At 48.2% G+C, this 6,536-nt stretch overlaps 2 non-coding genes across 2 annotated transcripts; both read left to right on the plus strand.

The window, feature by feature from the left end:
* Positions 1-3,868: 3,868 nt before the first annotated feature.
* On the plus strand, positions 3,869-4,082 carry LOC128833248 (small nucleolar RNA U3). The gene has a single exon (XR_008444153.1). It is a non-coding gene; the product is annotated as a small nucleolar RNA U3 (small nucleolar RNA).
* A 1,795-nt stretch (positions 4,083-5,877) lies between these two features.
* On the plus strand, positions 5,878-6,091 carry LOC128833245 (small nucleolar RNA U3). The gene has a single exon (XR_008444150.1). It is a non-coding gene; the product is annotated as a small nucleolar RNA U3 (small nucleolar RNA).
* Positions 6,092-6,536: the final 445 nt, after the last annotated feature.

Consider the following 6,536-nt stretch of genomic DNA (forward strand, 5'->3'; position numbering starts at 1 on the left):
CAGACTCTGGAAAACTAAATTCAACAGATAATATATGATAAATAACTATAGTTATAGTTATAGTTACATATTGTCTGTTGAATTTAGTTTTCCAGAATCTGATCCAATGCCTACTGAAGTCAATATAGACATAACATATATATAATATATATACATATACACATGTATAATATACATACATAGAGAGAGAGTGAGAAAGAGAGAGAAATATTATAATTCTTATAAAAAGAAACAAAGAGTCCTGTGGCACCTTATAGACTAACAGACGTATTGGAGTATAAGCTTTCGTGGGTGAATACCCACTTCGTCAGACGCATGTGGTGGAAATTTCCAGATGCAGGTATAAATATGCAGGCCAGAATCAGTCTGGAGATAACAAGGTCAGTTCAATCAGGGAGGATGAGGCCCTCTTCTAGCAGTTGAGGTGTAAAAAACCAAGGGAGGACAAACTGCTTTTGTAGTTGGTTAGTCATTCACAGTCTTTGTTTAACCCTAAACTGATGGTGTCAAATTTGCAAATGAACTGAAATTCAGCAGTTTCTCTTTGGAGTCTGGTCCTGAAGTTTTTTTTGCTGCAGGATGGCTACCTTTACATGGTGCAAGCTCACACTGAACTTTGACGATTGTGATGAATTCAAACAGTTTTTCTTTGCCTTGCCATGGCCGTCTCTATTTATATGTTCCAGCAAGGACCTGAAGGAGGATTTGCAACGCCACTGAAAGAGAGCTCGTTTTGCAGCAGTTCTGGCCCGGCTAGAAGTAGGAACTACCAGTAATAGCAGGTTTCGGGGCGATTACTGGCCCAGCTTTTCATAGGTTCTGATAGTTCAGATAAGCACCTACATTTTAATAATATTTTGAGCTTCTCTCTGAAGATCTCATCGTGCTTTGCAAATACCAATCCATTTACACTCATAACACCCTTTTGGCATAAGCAAGTATCATCATCCCCATGTTACATGTTAGGAAATGGAGGCACAGAGAGGATAAGCAATTTACCAAGCAGTCTGTGGCAGAGAGTAGATCAAACTGCCTTCTTATATCTAAGCCTCAGGGCCTTCTTCATAGGTTCTGATTGATAATTTTCTTCCTTCAACCCTGGGGAGTCTTATCCACACTAAACCAAAACTTCAAACCTGTGAGGGTTTGCTCATCTCTTGGTTTAAAAGGAACCTGTGGTTTCTACTCAGCACATATAGTGATGACATTATTCTGAAGTTATCCTGTACTCACGGTATTACACTCCCAGCCCCTCTCTGGCCATAATCTGTTTGTTACAACTTTATTGAAAAACTCAATATCAAGGTCTCTCTTCAAAGCTTGTAATATGCAGCCTAGTAAATAAGAGGAAGACTCATGATACTTTAACACCTCCCATCCAGAGACCTTAAAGCGCTTTAAAAATGGATTAACTATGCCCCAGGGATGTGGCAGCGCTTGCTACCTCCTTTCACATAGGGTGTGACTAAATACCAGAGAAGTGAAGTGACCAGCCCCAGACCCCCCTTTGTGACTGGCTGAGCCAGGTTCAGACTCCCACACTATTGCTTTAGGGACCAGGCAATACTCAGGGCAGATCTACACTACAGCCAGGATCGATGCTCTAAGATCAATCCATCGGCGGTCGATTTAGTGGGTCTAGTGAAGACCTGCCAAATCGACTACAGATCGCTCTCCAGTCGACCCCTGTACTCTACCCCCGATGAGAAGAGTAAGGTTAAGATTTTCTCCTGTCGACCCCCCGTGGTATAGACCCTGTGGTAACTCGACCTAAGGTACGTTATTCACGTAGCTGGAGTTGCGCAGCATAGGTCGACTTACCGCGGTAGTGTAGACATAGTCTAAGTCTATCAGCCATGATGTCTGATAAATACAGGCTCAGGTGGAAGTTAATTGGAGCCTGATTCCAATACAGATGTCAGGGGCCCTACCATCACTCCTCCAACAGACTTCTCCTTTTCTCAGTCTGGCAACCTTGCCACTGATTGAGAAGTTCTTCCTCCTGTCACCCACAGGTGCCATGGCTTTCTAACCAGCCAGCAAGCCCATGTCACTCAGCTCCCTGTGGACAGACTATCCCCTGCTTGGCATTCTCCACAGGGATCATGGTTGACAGCTGAGAGGACTTCCACCTGCTGTTTCTCCCTTCCTCCCAGACATAAGTAGATGGGAGTGACTTTTTTCTCCTCCTCCAGCCCTTTCTTGGGTCCCAATTCAGCAGCAGGTACCTGGCCAGCAGCAGTTACTTGTGGAACACACTGCTCCCTTCACTCTTCACTGGCTCTTTCATCAAGCTGGACCTGTATCCCACGGACCCAGTGACTCACCTGTAGCAGCACAGAGGGAGAAAAGGAGGGGGAACCAGAGGAATTCAGGGCTCTTTGATCCCAAACAAGCCAGTGATGATTCACTCAGGTCACCTGACCCTTTGTGCCTGAGGCAGCCCACCTGGGAAATGGAGTGAAAAGAACAATCTTGCCGCAGATCATATGCTACATCTGAGCTGAGCTGAGCTGTGCTGGGTAAATGAGCTGCAATGACAAAACAGCAGACCTGAGCATAGACGCCCAATAAAGCATGGCTCAGCTGAGAGGTTCAGCCAAATAATTTCTCCTTTTAAAAAAAAGCGTGCTGAATGTTAAGCTTGGAACAAGCCTTTTGGGTCCTCCTCTGCATCACTGTGCAAGGGGGGGGGGGTCTTTGCAGGGTCTTTGCAGCTTTTTTGCCGCCCTAGGCCGTAGAAGGTCCCACCCCTTAAATGCCGCCCCCAACAGACACTGCAGAAGGTCCTGCCCCCGAAATACCGACGACGACTGGGGCAGCCGAAGATCCGGCCGCTGCGGTCACCGCCCCCCAAAAGTTAGTGCCCGAGGCGACCGCCTAGATCGCCTAATGGGTTGCGCCGGCCCTGGATCTTTGTCCCGCTCCAGTGACTGTGGTCTGGTCTATACTACTCGCCTGAATCGGCGGGTAGAAATCGACCCATCGGGGATCGATTTATGGGACGCGACAATCGATCCCCGAATCGGCGCTCTAACTCCACCAGCGGAGGTGGTAGTAAGCGCCGCCGACAAAAAGCGGCAGAAGTCGATTTTGCCGCCGTCCTCACAACGGAGTAAGTCGGCTGCAATACGTCGAATTCAGCTACGCTATTCACGTAGCTGAATTTGCGTATCTTAAATCGACTCCCCACTGTAGTGTAGATGTACCCGAATCTGCTAGCTGGGGGACACTGTCCTTTAGCTCAAGCAGTAGAGGCTCACAATTACTATGGAAGAAGTCTAGTGTTCAGTCCTGCAAACAGCCCGAGGAGGGTTGGTTATAACTGCAAAACAGTGTTAGTGCTTACCTTTTAAGTTACAGCTTCTGGGATGATTTCCAGAAAAACTGGGTGCTCAAGCTCCTGCTCCCGGGAGTATGGTAAGACTGGCCTTCAGGTTCAGGAAACACCCCTGTTGGAGAGCCCGGCTCCCCACTGCTCACTTGCTCCATTTTGGTCACTGGTGCCAAAGAAACATACTCTGGGTGTCCAACACTGCATAGGCTGTCGTTTCTAGACAGCTCTTGGCTTGGGCAGCTAGAGGATTGTTGTCTTAGGCATTGCAGAGAAGGGAGCGGGGAGAAGATTGGTGGAGTGGCCTGTCTGTGTCTTCAGTTTATGCAAATGAAAGGGGATGGCTACTTTGAGCATCTTTGCTTTGATAGACAGCCTACAGAAGGGGGCTATGGAGGCAAAGCTGAGACGCAGGTTCTGTTCACAGCGGGCTTCTCATAGTGCTCTCTGTTTTGTGAAGGCCAAATTGTAGCAACCACCAGTTAGAGGACAATGCGCCAGAATGGTCTGTGACTGGCAGGGTAGGTGCTTTTTAAGGTTATGCTTTCAGGGATCATTTCTCTAGTTGGTGACTGGAGAAGGGTGGTTGTAAAAGCCTGGCCTTGCTAACCACAATGAAGAACTGTAGTGTTTCTTTCTGAGCATGACAATGGTGGAGAGTGCTGTTCTGTAGCAGCTGCTTTCTGCTGTGGAAGAGTGTCTTATTCTTCCTGAGAGGAGTGGGGGAAGGAAACACAGTCTGAGTGGTTAGCTTTGAATTTGTCCTGTTGGGTGTGAAAAAAGCTTGGGTGTGGTTGCTGGGAGCTGTGCTCCTTGTGGGTTTGGTGTGCTGAGTTCTCAGCAGTAAATTGCTTCATCTGTTTTCAGTTACCCTGTGACTGGGCTGTAATTTTCTGCAGGCTTTGAAGAAGGGCTTTCTTTGTATGAACTGTGTGTCTGTTACATCTTTGTTCCCAACCTATACAGTCAGCGGGTTTACTATAAAAAGATTCTTTCTTTTCATGCTTGTTCTGCTTCATCTTAACAGCTATTTCTGTTCCTCCACTAAGTTTGACCCCATGACACCTGTTGATTGTTCTGCACACTGGGATGAATGGATGATGCTTCTCTGCTACCACCACCAGAGCCACAGATGCTTGGGAAGATTTTGTATGTTCCCGCCTGACATTTTGGATATCAGGAGGACAGTGGCCAGTATTCCCACCATTCACACTCTGAGGAACCTAGAAAACATCACAACTCAAGGTTACACACTACCAAGTGACTTTCTTCCAGGTGAAAAGCAATTAGACATTTTGACTGGGTTTATCTAGACATGGGGTGGGGAACCCTTTTTCTATTAGGGGCTGGTGACCCACAGAAAAAATCAGTTGGGAGCCACACACAGCACCGCGGGGGCAAGGAGCAGAGGGGGGCTCGGGGCTTCCCCTAGGCTCTGGAAGGGGGCCAGAAATGAGGCGTTCTGGGAGCGGGAAGGTGGCTCCAGGCTGGGGCAGGAGGTTGGGGTGTGGGAGGATCTGAGGGCCCCAGCTAGGGGTGTGGGCTGTGGGGTGGGGCTGGGGATGAGGGGTTTGTGATGCAGGAGTGGGCTCCGGTTAGTGCTTGCAACCCCTCCCAGCTTGGTATCATCTGCAAATTTTATAAGCATATTCTTCACTCTACTATCCAAGTCATTTATGAAAATATTGACTAGTAACAGACCCACAACTAATCAATTGCAGGACCCCACTAGTTACATCACCAGAGTTTGACAGCGAACTATTGATAATAGTTAGAGGTGTGGGAGGGAGCTTCCCTGATCGCCCCTCCATCCAGGGGCCGCAGGGACATGCTGGTGAGCTGGTGCTCCAGCCCCGCAGGGGCACAGGGGGTCCAAGGCTCGGGGCTTTCAATCCGCGGTGCGGAGACTTGCTGCTGGCTGGAAGAAATGAAGCAGCAGGCTGGATGCAGCCCAAAGACCGTAGGTTCCCCACCCCTGATCTAGACTCTGGTTTGGTTCAAAGGAAAGTCTATGGCTACATATACTTGTTTTTCAGTCAAAGCTTCTGGAGTGGTTTCCAGAAAAATTGGGAGTTCCTGCTCCCTGGAGAATGGTGAGACTGGCCTTGAGGTTCAGGAAATGCTGCTCGTTGGAGAGCCTGGCTCCCCATCGCTGACTTCCTCTATTATGATCACTGGTGCCAAAGAAACATGAAGTGGGTGTCCAAAACTGCATAGGCTGTCATTTCTAGAGAGCTCTTGGCTTGGCCAGTTAGAGGATTGTTGTCTTCGGCATTGCAGAGAAGGGAGCGGGGAGAAGATTGGTGGACTGGCCTGTCTGTGTCTTCAGTTTATGCAAATGAAAGGGGATGGCTACTTTGAGCATCTTGGCTTTGATAGACAGCCTACAGAAGGGGGCTATGGAGGGCAGAGTTGAGAGCCAGGTTCTGCTCACGTGGGGCTTCTCATAGTGCTCTCTGTCTTGTGAAGGCCAAATTGTAGCAACCACCAGTTAGAGGGCAATGCGCCAGAATGGTCTGTGACTGGCAGGGTGTGTATTAGCTAAGGCTATGCTCTTAGGGATCATTTCTCTAGTTGGTGACTGGAGAAGGGTGGCTGTAAAAGCCTGGCCTTGCTAACCACAATGAGGAACTCTAGTGTTTCTTTCTGAGCATGATAACAGCAAAGAGTGCTGTTCTGTGGCAGCTGCTTTCTGCTGTGGAAGAGTGTCTTGTTCTTCCTGAGAAGAGCAGGGGAAAGAAACATAATCTGAGTGGTTAGCTTTGAGATTGTTTTGCTCAATGGGTGGGAAAGAGCTTGGGTGTGACTGTAATGAACTGTGCTGTTTGTTGATTTGGTGGGCTGAGCCCCTAGCAGTGAGGTGCTCTGTCTGCTCTCAGGTGCTGTGGGACTGGGCTGTATTTTCCTGCAGGCCTTAGAGAAGAGCTTTTTTCCCATAGGTACTGTGTCTCTTTTATGTCTTTGTGCCCATCCTCTGCAGTCAGCAGGTTTACCCTAAAAAGATTTTTTTTTCTTCTCTTGCTTGTTCTGCTTCATCTTCATAGCTATTTCTGTTCATCCACTAAATCTGACAGTTCCTATCCCCATGTCACCTGCTGATCATCCTCCACACTGGGACAATGGATGATGCTTCCCTGCTAACACCACCAGAGACACTGGTGCTTGGGGAGATTTTGTCTGTTCCTGCCTGGCACTTTGGAGA

This window comes from Malaclemys terrapin, chromosome 2 (assembly GCF_027887155.1).
Source record: "Malaclemys terrapin pileata isolate rMalTer1 chromosome 2, rMalTer1.hap1, whole genome shotgun sequence".
NCBI lineage: Eukaryota > Metazoa > Chordata > Testudines > Emydidae > Malaclemys > Malaclemys terrapin.